The 13,910-nt window shown below is 43.4% G+C and overlaps 1 protein-coding gene across 4 annotated transcripts in view; it reads right to left on the bottom strand.

The window, feature by feature from the left end:
• LOC135219525 (GSK3-beta interaction protein-like) overlaps window positions 1-13,910 on the bottom strand; it is a 48,248-nt gene that overhangs the window by 32,997 nt on the left and 1,341 nt on the right. The gene's annotated exons all lie outside the window — the stretch shown is intronic.

Raw genomic sequence — 13,910 nt, 5'->3', positions numbered from 1 at the left:
AATAACATTTTGTTCATGAAACTTACCTGACAGATATATATATAGCTGAATCCCACCTTCGGATGGTGGGAAGAGACAGAATAGGATTTTTGGGAAACTAAATTAAGTAGATGATATACATCTTGGTTCCTGACCTGTTAGCATAGCCGACTTCGTGATTACTGTCACCAAAGTCTGCTTCTGCGTTACTAGAGTTGCCAGCGAGTAGAGACCTGTAATGCTGGTGCGCTCTAGATGATCTGTCAACGGGGGCGTGACCACAATGTGACTAGACCATATGACCATACTTCTGAGGGCACCGAAGCTAAAACCACCACCTGACCTAACCTATCAAAGTTAGTTCCATAACTTCTAGGCTAAAGAAAAGGAATGCGCCTCAAGCGACCAACCCTTCAAAGTTAAAAGCACACCTATCCCTTGTTGCTTCTTGCACCCAATAATATATCTACGGATATGTATGGTCCTAGCGACTTACGGATCTGAAATGTCGTCTTCACATCCCGTCGGGAGTGTGAAGCGAACACAGAGTTGCTTCGCTAAAGCGTGGCACTCAGGATGTTACTGAGTGTCATGCTCTGTTGAAATGCTTCCGAGGCCGCGCCCTCACCTCTTGAGCATTCATATTAAGAAAAAATCTCAAATCTTTATGCAAAACATAATGAATGAGACCTCTTAAAAGAACTCCTTGGCTATAATGCCAGGGTGTTCTTGGACATGAACCAGTCTGGTCTTTTTACGGAACACCGCAGATTGTCGGGAGTGTGAAGCGAACCCAGAGTTGCTTCGCAAAAGCGTGGCACTCAGGATTTTGTTTACTGAGTGTCATGCTCTGTTGAAATGCTTCCGAGGTTGCGCCCTCACCTCTTGAGCATTGATATTAAGAAAAAATCTCAAATCTTTATGCAAACATAATGAATGAGACCTCTTAAAAGAACTCCTTGGCTATCATGCCAGGGTGTTCTTGGACATGAACTAGTCTGGTCTTTTTACGGAACACCGCAGATTGTCTGTTGACCTTGACTTTCTATAGTTTTATCAAGATAAAACTTGAGAGACCCTACAGGGCACAGGACTCTCTAATGCCCTTGCCCAATAATTTGTGCCATACCCTTGGTCTCCAAAGCCTTCGGTCAGTGGTTAGAACAGGTTTTCGTTCTTATCAAGAACGGAAGGCTTAGCGGACAGACGCATATGTCCTTTAAAGCCAAAACCTCTGATGATGGCTAAAACCTCACTAACCCTCCTTGCCATGGCTAGAGCGGTTAGAATATTAGCCTTTCTGGTCACGTGTATTAAGTTCGCAGAAAGGATAGGTTCGAAATGCTTTAGGCATCAGAAACTCAAACTACGTCTAAGTTCCATGCCGGAACCTTTGATCCAGAGAATTTCAAGATCTCCACAGACCTCAAAGATCGTGAAGCTTTGTTGTTTGACAGAACCGAATCTCTGAGCCTAGAGGCCGTCAACAACATATTTGCATATTCTACAATAGTTAGGACTACTATCTTATCTCATACTTCATACGGAAAGATAGAACCATAACGAAATTCACAGAGGTCGAGGTGGAGGAACAGTCATTTCCCTTCACTATCTCCAGAAACGGCCCCCTCCGATTGAAAACTGAAAATAGGCAGCACTGCTTTGCCTTGGCCAAGAGATTGCCATTAATCTTGAAGCTCTTATCGCTTCTCGATAGTCTGAACGCCTTCAGAGTCAGAGAGGAGATATTAGATACTTCACTAAGTGACGATATTAGATTACACAGATTCTCTCGGGAAGGGTCTTGGACAATTCTCTGAATTACCTGACCTCTGTGAATCCACCTCTTAGAGGCCAACATGTGGCGACTAAAGCTAATCTCTAGGATCATGAATAAGGGAACAACTTAAGAGGAAGCTCCTTCGTCTTCAATATTACGAAAAACTTAACGAAGGACGCCCTCAGTCTCTCCTCACTTTCTACATACTTCTAAGTGAGGATTACTCAGACGTCAGTAGTTGTTGCCTTCGATCGAGAAGACCCGCACGGACGTGCACTAGTTTAACGAACCTCTTGAGGATCGTTACGTTCCGTGCCCAAGCCCATAACCAATTCTCTCTTCTCGAGCATAGAGAGAGCTGAGAAATTATCAGAGATGATTTGGGCCACTCGATCCAAACTCAACCTTCGAGGAACTGGAGAGCCGACCAAATTGGCTTCCAATTCTTTCAGACAATGTGCCAGAAACATCTGTTCTCTGTTCGGATGTCTGGCACCCTCTCGCTATCACCCGAGGTGATCCTCAAGCCGTTGAGAGAAAATTAGAATTACAAGATCTTTGATGTTATTCCAATTTCTTCGTGAGGAAAATTTGTAGAGGTCTGAATGCTGTTTATTCAGGGAAAACAGCTTCTCCAGCGAGGAAATGGTCCCCAGCAAACTCATCCATTCCCTCACTCAGCCTGGCTTCCTTCCCTAAATAAGGCTGCGCTTTGCATAAGCAGGAGAGCATTATTATAGTGCTATGCCGCGGTAGAATCGTACAAAAATGTTACCGTGCGGTAAAACCCGCACCTAACAAGTATAAGAGATATCTTGTTGAAATTTTCTAAGTAAAACGGCAGTATGATCATTCAAGATTACTAGAAATTTCCTCAACCCGAGGCTAAAATCCATGATTGTAGGGCAGAGAGACGGTTTTATTCAGCCATTCCCGCAAGGGAGAGAGACGTAACCAACAGCGTATGACACCGAGCTAGCCGGTACTGCGTAGATCACAGTAACAGCAGCCTTGATCATCGTCTCGCACTATGTGCCTGAGTTGCCAGCTACTCCTTTTACGAAGGGATAAGTATGAAATTATCGAGCCAAAGGAAACTCTCAGCAGGCATATTTAAACGAAACAAAATTCGCTAAATACAGAAGCTGAGTTGATGTTGCAGTCAATTAGAATACTTCTCGTCTAAGTCGCAATCCGTAGAATAACTAGGATATGCGCCTACCCCTCGGACAATTCAACTGCTTAGTAGAATCATGTCGCGAGGTTAATATACGTAGTAACTACTTTATAGTATTCTTGAACAACGATCTCCCATCCTAAATACTTTCCTTCAAGAAAACAAAATAAGGATTGGAGATCGACCACCTTCGATCGAGCAAAAGGAAACTCTCAAGCAGGCCTATTTAAACGAAACAGAATTCGCTAAATACAGATGCTGAGTTGGTGTTGTCGTAACAATACCTGAAGAGTTGTTCTTACTCCGAAAACTCTTGGAAGGTTGAAGGGAGTGTCAAATAAATACATTAGAACAACAGTTCTTTCGGCTTCTATCCGCAGAGGTAAATACGATATGCGTATATATGACTCGACCCATGCGTTAGCAAAATGACGCAAAGATAAACTACGTAAGTATTGTAGTAATTTGAACATCGAATTCTCTACTACATCTTTCCTGGACGAGGAAGAGAGAAAGAAAGGAAAACGACTGTCCACGTTCTAATGAACGAGATTTTTAAAAGAACTCCTTGACTCTTTGCCAAGACTCTTTTCCAAGAAAAGGGAGTAACATTCGAATAGAGATCATCAAGAGAGAACCGAGGATCGAAAAAGACCGTTCAATGTTCTTATGATATTGGACAAAAGACTTCCTGGATAGTCTACAAGTCTTTCTCTTAAACCCCGGATGAGCCTCTGAAAATGAATGAGAGCTCTTCCGAAATTTGTTAATGAGTTTATCCGCTTAAACGATAAAAACGTTAAAATCTATGTCAATGAGAACTACCCCATTTATGAGGGGTCCCCCACTTAAATGACAAAGGGGAAAACGTCCTGACTTGACAAAACTATTAGCACTTTGCTAATAGGGGAAAACCCTTTAACATGACCGAAAGTCACCCAGGAATCGAGTATATAATCTTCCGATTCTCAAAGAAATCGATGAAGAGGAAAGAGGGATCGAAGAAAAAATTCGGGTATGTCTCTCCGCTAACTCGAATCCTTTTAAAAATTTCTGTAAAGAAATGTCCTCAACAGCAAATAAGACGCCTTCAACAAGTCTTTTGCTCTCGCAAAGCGTCCTGCCGAGCTTCCACCGAAGCGTCCTGGCGAATGTCCACAAAAGCGTCCTGCTGAGCGTCCTCAAAAGCGTCCTGCCGAGCGTCCTGCTTAGCGTCCTGCTTAGCGTCCTGCTGAGCGTCCTCAAAAAACGTCCTGCTTAGCTACGAGCGTGTCTGAGCAGAGAACACCAAGTCTTCTAACGACGTTTCAGAGAGGAAAACTCGTTGAGCGCCTTGATGCATGCAAGCCGCCAAGAGGCGTCCTGGCGAGCGACCTTGCCAACATCTCAATGTTATGACGAACCGCGTTTTGCGTATGACATTGAATATTTTTAAGGGACGTCCTCATGCGAGTCTCCATGGAGAGCCGCACGCTGCTCCTGAAGAGTGTGAACACTAAAGGAAGACGTATGGCTTTCGTCTTCCGCAAGGTGCTTGCCGCGTCCTGGAGAATGTCTCTACTTATAGGACGTCGAGCACCTCCAAAAAACTTCCTCACGTCTAAATTGCCCTTCTTATGCCGACCAGAGACATAAGTTGTTTGACTGTGCAAAGCAGCTTGCCGGCCGTCAAACTTATCAGCTTGCTTTATCGAAGTAAAGCGAACGTTACATAACGTATACGGAGCGCAATGAGGAGGAGAGACGAATACTGAGTTGCTCCTCCAAAAGGTGGAATCAAGAATGTCCTTGATTACCAAATTCTTTTGGAATGCTAGCGAGGTTGAAACAGCTCTAACTTCATGAGCGTTCACTCGCAGGAGGCTCAAATCACTCTTCTGGCAAGATGAATGAACCTCCTTAATAATGTATAAGTGATATATACATGAGCGTTCATTAACATGAGCGTTCATCGGCGGAGGCTCAAATCACTCTTCTGGCAAGATGAATGAGCCTCCTTAATAAGTATACATGATGTATACATGAGCGGTCACTCGCAGGAGGCTCAAATCACTCTCTGGCAAGATGAATGAGCCTCCTTAATAATGTATAAATGATATATACATGAGCGTTCTCGCAGGAGGCTCAAATCACTCTTCTGGCAAGATGAATGAGCCTCCTTCAAATGTCCCTTAGGAAAAGAGCCAGTGCATTCTTCTAAAAGGGAAAATGTGGTCTCTTTACTCTTTCATCCTCTCGTGACGAGAGAGAGGACGTGAAGCGTCCTCTTCTCTAAAGCTTCTTTAGGGGGCGCGAGTCCTTCCGAGAACTCCACCCCACCCCTGTGTGGGGAGGACGCCTCGGAGGACGAGAAGCAATCCTTCAAGATTCGTGCACGTGCACGATCTTTAGCAGCCTGGGAAGAGTCAACAGGTTCTGCCGAAGGGACGCCAGATCGGTGGGGAGCCCCCGTAACCCTCTTGCGGCTTTCGACATGCCCTCTCCCTGAGTCCTGGGAGTCCGACAGAGGTCCAGCCTAGAGGCATTATGGGGCCGATCTGACGCCCCCTCCACAACACAAGGGCCACTACACTTCCACAACACTGATTGGAGAGCGAGCACTTTAGTCTAAGATTACTTGATGTAATCCTTTAGCAGACACTTCTTCTAGGCTCGTAAGCCATACCACAGGGTTAGGCAAAATAAAATCTACAGGAGGTTAGAAGGTTCATTATTTCTAACTTCTGTTTACTGTGGAGGAAAACTCCTGATTCTAACACGCTCTATAATGCGTAAATGAATCCTCCTTCTTCCGTAATCAGTCACACATTACACTAATTACCTTATGCAAAGAAAACATGTAAACGTCATATATACTAAGCGAGTGTCTACCGAAAGTTCCGGTAGCCTCACCTTACCATGCAGACAACAAAGTCTGAAACTAGGCTAACTAGCTTCAGACATCAAATGCAATGAAAAAATTTACGATAGCGTATGCCTAGCCACAAATACAAGTTAATAATCGAAAGAATAATTAGGATACTTAAGTGGCTAATGAAGTTTCAAAATCCTAGGCGGAGGTCTGTAAACAGTTGTTTACCGACCGGCGACAGAAAAAAAATATGAATAGAAAATGGGAATAGTTCCTGATATCCGCCTCCCAGCGGCGGGAATGGGTACTACCACCTGGCCGCCCACTGTGTGTGCCGCGAATTTTTAAAATCTGTCGGACTTCAGAAAATACAGCTATATATATATCTGTCAGGTAAGTTTCATGAACAAACTTACATTTTATGGTTACAAATAAATACATACTATGTACGTACTGCATGACTTAGTTACTTATGTGAAAATAATTCAGTCCCCCCATAAGTATTCAGTCATGCACGTTTTCTTTCATACTGTTACTATTTGAGACATCCATTTTCTTTTTACAAAGGAAGCAATTGTATGTGAAATCACAAATAACAAATGTCTACCTAAAGTATTATCCTACATCAAATATACCATTGAATTGGTATTATTAATATCATTTTAAAGTCATCTTAAACATTTTACCATTAGAAATATATAAACAGCCAATAGCACAGAGAGAGAGAGAGAGAGAGAGAGAGAGAGAGAGAGAGAGAGAGAGAGAGAGAGAGAGAGAGAGAGAGAGAGAGAGAGAGAGAGAGAGAGAGAATAACTCCTCAAGGTTTCAAAAGATTGAAATGAACGTCTGTAGGCAACTTTTTTCCCCTCCCATAAATACATATATTTCTCCAGAGAAGAGAGAAAGAGAGGACTGTGCAATTATGTTTGTCTGTCTATCAATTCTTCTGCTGAGAGCGATAGAGATAAAAGGAAGAAATAGAAACACCAAATGTATGACAAGTATCTTGTGGAGAGAGAGAGAGAGTGAGAGTTGTCCTTACAGTATTTAAAAGAGAGAAATGGAATGATTATTGTATTTAAAATACTCGGATATGAATTTTGTACTTACAGTTATAGTACGTATTATTATTGGAAAATATTAATGATAAACTTATTACATACATGTCCATGAAAATGATCTCATCTCAGTAAAAGAGAGAGAGAGAGAGAGAGAGAGAGAGAGAGAGAGAGAGAGAGAGAGAGAGAGAGAGAGAGAGAATTACATACACCATTAAAATTCGTTGACCATTGTATGGCATTGTTACTTTCCCAGCTCCGAGCGTCACTGGAGTTATGAGGTAGGGAAATTGATACAGAAAAAGACGAAGGGAAGAATTTTCATTTGAAATTAGTTATCGTATTATTACTACATACTTCTATTATTATTATTATTATTTTTTGAAAATAAAATAAACACGTGCAATTACCATAAAAATTCTCTCATCTCAGTAAGAAAGAGGGGTTATCCTTACAAGTGAAATGGAAAGGCAATTTTCATCTCTTTAAAATGCTACCATTATGAATTTTGTAATTACAGTTTTATTATTATTATTATTATTATTATTATTAAATAACTGAAATTATCAATAAACATTTTACATACTAGTACCATAAAAATTCTTTCATCTCGGTAAGAGAGAGAGAGAGAGAGAGTGAGTGTTTATCTATCTGTTCTCTCAAAAAATACTTATAACACTTCCAGCGAAAGAGAGGGAGGGAGTTACCACTATGGCAGATGAACTTGTCTGCCACTACATTCCTCTTGCCTGGAATGTATCTGGCTGACAGCTCTACTGAGTGAGCTACGGCCCACTCGTGCACCTGCATCGTCAACTGGTGCAACGGGAGGGACACTAGGCCCCCATGTCTGTTGATGTATGCCACTACCGTGGTGTTATCGCTCATCAACACCACTGAGTGTCCCATCAGTCGTAACCGGAACTCTTGGAGTATGAGGAACGCAGCCTTGAGTTCCAAGAGGTTGATGTGAAGGTGCCTGTCGTGATGGTTCCAAACTCTTGCAATCAGCAACTCTTCCAGGTGTGAACCCCAACCCTCAGTCGATGCGTCTGAGAACAGAAGCATCTCCTGAGGGGGAGTGCGCGGGAGCACTTGTATTAAGAGGTTCCTGTCCTCTAGCCACCAGGCCAGGTCCTCCCTTACTTCCTCCATGAGAGGAACCAGGAAGGATTGTGGGTCCCATGCCTGTGACCAGCACTCCTTTACTCTCCAATGAAGAGACCGCAGGTGAAGACGCCCATGAGGGACTAACTTCTCTAGTGACAACAGGTGACCGATCATGACTTGCCGCTGCTGAGCTGACCATTCCTGTCATGACAGGAACTGTCCAGCTGCCTCCCTGATCCTGCTGATTCGCGAGTCTGCGGGGAAGACTCGCGCTGCTACCGTATCGATCAGCATGCCCAGGTACTTTATCCTCTGCTTGGGTTCGAGATCTGACTTCTCAACATTTACCAAGATCCTCAGATAGTGGCATAAGTTGAGGCGTCGATCTCTGTCCTGTAGCAACTGCGAGCGGGAGCTCGCCAGGACCAGCCAATCGTCAAGATACCTCATCAGATGTATCCTGACTGAATGGGTCCAAGCCAACACCAGAGTGAACACTCGCGTGAACACCTGTGGGGCGGTTGAGAGACCAAAACAAAGTGTCCTGAATTGGTACACCGTCCCATTGAGGATAAAGCGGAGGTAATTCCTGGAGGACTGGTGGATGGGTATTTGGAACTAAGCATCCTTCAGGTCCACCAAAAGCAAGAAATCATTCTCCCTGATGGAATCGAGCACTGAGTGTGCTGTTTCCGTCGTGAACTGAGTCTGGCAAACGCAACGGTTCAAGGGAGAGAGATCTATCACCAGTCTCCAGCCCGCCGTAGACTTCTCCACCATTAAGAGTCTGCTGTAAAAACCCGGTGACTGATCTCGCACGATCTCCACAGGTCCTTTGCTCAGCATGGTCTTGACTTCTTGTTTCAGTGCTACGTTCCTGGTAGAACCGGGGACGTACGTCCTAGCGAGCAGCAGATCTTATATGTCGTCTTCACATCCCTCAGGTAGTGTGAAGCGAACACAGAGTTGCTTCGCTAAAACGCGGCACTCAGGATGTTACTGAGTGCCATGCTCTGTTGAAATGCTTCCGAGGCCGCGCCCTCACCTCGTGAGCATTCAGTTTAAAAGATTTCAAATCTTTGTCCAAACATGACGAATGAGCCTCTTTGAAAGAACTCCTTAACAATAACGCCAGGCCGTTCTTCGACATGGGCAAGTCTGGTCTTTTTACGGAACACCGCAGATTGTCCGAAGGACCTTGACTTTCTTAGTTTTATCTAGATAAAACTTGAGAGACCCGACAGGGCACAGGACTCTCTCTGGCTCCTGCCCAATAATTTATGCCATCCCCTTGACTTCCAAGCTCCTGGGCAAAGGGTTATACAGGTTTTCATTCTTAGGCAAGAACAGAAGGTTTAGAGAACACACCGCATTATGTTCTCTAAAGCCAAAACGTCTGATGATGGCTTAAAACCTCCCTAACCCTCTTTGTCGTAGCTAGAGTGGTTAAAAAATTAGCCTTTCTGGTCATGTGCATTAAGTTTACAGAAAGGAGAGGATCGAAATGCTTCGACATCGGGAACTTCAGACTACGTCTAAGTTCCATGCTGGAATCTTCGATCTGGACAGTTTCGAGACTTCCACAGACCTTAAGATCGTGAAGGGCTTTGTTGTTTGACAGATCCAAATCTCTAAGCCCAAAGGCCGTCAACAACATGCTCCCGTATTCTTTAATAGTCGGGATTGACAGCTTATCCAATTCTCCAGACGGAAAGGAAAGACGGTAATGCAATTCACAGAGGTCAAGGTGTAAGAACGCCATTTTTTCCTGCACTATTTCCAGAAACGGCCCACTCCGATTGGTATAATGCAAGATAGGCAGCACTCCTTTGCCTTGGCAATGACATTTGCCATTAGTCTCGGAGTGAAGCTGTTAGAGTAAACCGACTCTAGGAAGGACGTGACCTCTGTGAACCCATCCTCTCGAAGGCCCACATGGGGCGATCAGTGTTCTTCTCTCTCCCTCTGACGCCAAGAATTATCTTATTACATCTCCCAAAAGTTTGAAATAGGGGAAAAGAGACTAAACATCCATCCCTGTTCAATACCATAGGATGGCGTCTATTGCTACCACTCCCAGATCGAGAATAAGGGAGCAGAGTAGGGGAAGCCTCTTCGTCCTAAACATTGCAAAGAGATGTATCAAAGGACGTCCCTAAAGTCTCAACAACTCTCAATATACTTCCAATCGAAGATTCTACTCGGATGTCAGTATATGTTGCCGTCGATCGAGAGAGTTGATCTGTTTCCCTGGGACAAATGTATGGACGACCGAATTGCTTAAAATTCTTGCAGATTATGTGCCAGGACATCTGACACCCTCTCCAGATGCCTGGTACTTTTCCACTATCACCTGAGGTGATACTTGAAGCATTGCGAGATGTTCAGAATCGTTTCTAGATCTTGGATATTATTTCATTTTTTCCGGTAGGAAAAAACTACAGGACTGAATTGCAGTCTATTCAGGGAAACAAACTTCATCAGGGAGTAAATGGTCCCCAGCAGACTCATTCCTTCCCCTACCGAGCATGCTTCCTTCCCTAATAAGGCTGCGCTTTGCCTAAGCAGGAGAGCATTATTATAGTGCTATGCTGCGGTAGACTTATAGAATCCTGTTACGGTGCGGTAAAGAGCACCGAAAGGTCTAAGAGATATCTCTGTTGAAAATTGTTTCGCAAACGAAGGCAATGTTTATTCAATGCATGTTAGAATTCCCCTCAATCCTAGGCTAAGTCCGCGATTGTAGGGCAGAGATACGATTAGTCAGTTAATCCCGCGGGAGAGAGAGACGTAACCGACCGCCCATGACAGCGAGCTAGCTGGTACTGAGTTGGTGTACAGTTACAGCAGCTTACGTTCACCTTCTCGCAATCTTATGCCTGAGTTGCCAGCTACTCTATTCTACGAAGGAATAGGTCTGTTATTATTTGAACAGAAAGAAACTCTTAATTTGGCATATTAAAGCGAAACAGAATTCGCTAAATACAGAAGCTGAGTTTGTGTTGTCGTAACACTACCCTTAAATATCCAAATGGTAAATCGGAAACTCCTGGAAGGTTGCAGGGAGTACCGATTAAATATACTGCTTCATCCACAGTGACAGCAGCCTTCAATCATCATCTCGCACTATTCTACCTGAGTTGCCAGCAACTCTATTCTACGAAGGAATATGTTTGTTATTATTCTCGAGCAGAAGGAAACTCTCCAGCAGGCATATTTAAGCGAAACAGAATTCGCTAAATGCAGAAGCTGAGTTGGTGTTGTCGTAACAATACCTTTTAGCTTTGTCCTTACACCGGAAACTCCTGAAAGGTTGCAGGGAGGACCGATTAAATACACTTAGAATAACAGTCCTTTTGGTTGCCATCCTTAGAGGTAACTACGATATGCGTATATGACTTGAACCATACAGTAGTAATATAACGCCAAGATAAAATACGTAAGTATTGTAGTCACTTGGACAGTTAATTCTCTACTACATTCTTTCCTCGACGAGGAAGAGAGAGAATGGAAATCGTCTGTCTTCGTTCTCTTCGCCAAGAGAACGAATTAATATTATTCAAAGGAGATCCTCAAGTGAGAACCGAGGACCGAAAAGGACAGTTCAAGCTTCTTATGTTATTGGACCTAAGACTTCATGGACGTCATCTACAAGTCTTTTTCATGGACGAGCCTCTGACTAATGAATGAGAGTTCTTCCGAATCTTGTCAATGAGAGCTTATCCGCTTACGCAATAAAATGTTATTAAGATCTTTATCAATGAGAACTAACCCATTTACGAGACAAAGAGTTTCATTTTTGTCAATGAGGGGTCATCCACTTACTTGACAAAGCGTTTATTGACAAAACAATTAGTATCTTGCTAATGGGGGAAACCCACTTACATGACTGAAAGTAATCCAGGAATTCGAGCATATAGTCTTCCCGATTCTCACCGAAATCGAGGAAGGGGCAGGATTCCTGGTCAGAGACCGGGCTTACGATAGGCAGGACCCTAATGTTCCCCTTCGGCAGCGCAGTCCCGAACGCCGAAATCTGGTTAAAGTTTTTCTGGAATTCATCAAGTCATGGATTCTATTGAACGCTCCCTTCGTAGAAAGCGAAGTAGACATCTTGACGAGACCAAGCTCCTTCCTTCTTCAACGACACCCACTGCAAGAGAGTAGAATAAGGGATCCTCTATCTGAAGGCCTTGAAGCATAGGGCGCTTACTCGTCTGAAGGGCGTCCTGCTACGTATTCCTTATGAGATATGCAAGACATCAAGCGTCTTCCAAAAAGCGTCCTGGCCAGCGTCCCAATGTTTACGACGTCGAGCATCTTCCAGAGCGTCCTGGTGAGCGTCTCTATGTGTGGGACGTCGAGCATCTTCAAAAGCTTCCTCACGTCTCAATGCTTAGAACGTTGAGCGTTTTCAAAAGACGTCGTCGGGAGAGTCTTGCCGAGCGTATTGGTTCATAGAACACCAAGTATTCTGAACGGCATCTCAGTGATGCATAAAAGGCCACCTGCAAGGCGTCCTGGAGAGCCGCACGCTGCTCCTGAAGTGTGTGAGCACTATAAGAAGACGTACGGCGATCGTCTTCGAGAAGGGCCTTAAGGACCTTCCTTACCTTCTAACAAAGACGGTGTCCGCCTGTGCGACATCTTGCGTCTTTGTATGTTCTAAACGGTATCTTAGCAAGGTTCTTGCTGAGCGTCCTGAATGCATAAAACGCTAAGCATCCTGAAAGGTCACCTTAGGGGCGTTATGGAGAGCCGCATCGAGTGCCTTCATGCTACAATGCGCGATAAGAAAAGATGTATGGCGATCGTCGTTCAGACGAGCCTAAAGACCTTCTTCACCTCCTGACAAAGGCGACGGCCGCCTGTGCGACATCTTGCATCTTTGTAAGGCAAATGAACTCTTCAAGAAACTCGCTCAAAAAGGAACTTAGAGAGTTCTGAAAGGCCTCCTTTGAACTAAGTATATGTCTGACAGGAAAGTTCATGTACAAAAATGTTTATTTAATTCATGTCTATTATCCCTTTTTTGCAACCAAATTAACCCCAAAAAATTACAGATATTTCTGAAGTACATACGAGCAGACGACGGCAAAATGACTCATCGCTGCCAATCTAGTGGAGCTTTACACATACGCCAATGCATTTACAAACTGTTTCCATGAATTCTAGTTGTCATAGTACTGCAGTAATGATAAAATTGCTCTAATATGTATATATACTACAAATTGATATGCTAACTTCACTTATTTTCCTGGTTCTGTGTAAGTCTTATACCCAGTTTAGAGGGTAAACACATACCAATTGGCAACACTGATAAACAATTGAAGAGCGCGAAGAATGCCATAGGTACCGTTCCCAACCAAAACTGTTGATATTTGAGTCAGGAATCTAGTTACTTTTTCAACAACGAATATTTTCAAATTAACAATCCTGAATATGTAAAAATATTTATGAAATTCATGGCCTTATACTGCCATTCAACTATTTAAATAATTATCTAGTGCACGCTTCTTCTTCTTCTACCAAAAACGTAGTTTCCTTAAAAAAGTAATGGTTGGAAGTCGTTGTTTACAATGTTTGTGAAGAAAGTGCCCCAGCGTCTATGGGTATAAGTGGTGTGCCAATTTAGCGAATGGAATGGGAAGTTTATTGACACAAGCGACTCCGCAAACATCAAGATGGCATCAGTCTACTGAATATTTATAGTTGTAAGAAAAAAATCTCGAAAGTGTCATGGAGGTAGAGTGCACTGCGTATGGCCAGACTTTTCATTACCCTCTGTTTAATCTTAAAATATGGCCTTAATTTCTAAATTTGGAGAAAATACTTATTTCAAAAGGAGAGTAGAGGTCTCAGGCTCATCCTCTCATCACCAACAACTCATGACTGATGACCATCTCCAGTGTCAGGACGTGTAAAAGTATTTTTTCGGGAACGATGGCCACAAAC

Source organism: Macrobrachium nipponense, chromosome 1 (genome assembly GCF_015104395.2).
Source record: "Macrobrachium nipponense isolate FS-2020 chromosome 1, ASM1510439v2, whole genome shotgun sequence".
NCBI classification, from domain to species: domain Eukaryota; kingdom Metazoa; phylum Arthropoda; class Malacostraca; order Decapoda; family Palaemonidae; genus Macrobrachium; species Macrobrachium nipponense.
Note: the sequence above shows the minus strand (reverse complement) of the source record. Positions and strands in the feature narration are given on the sequence as shown.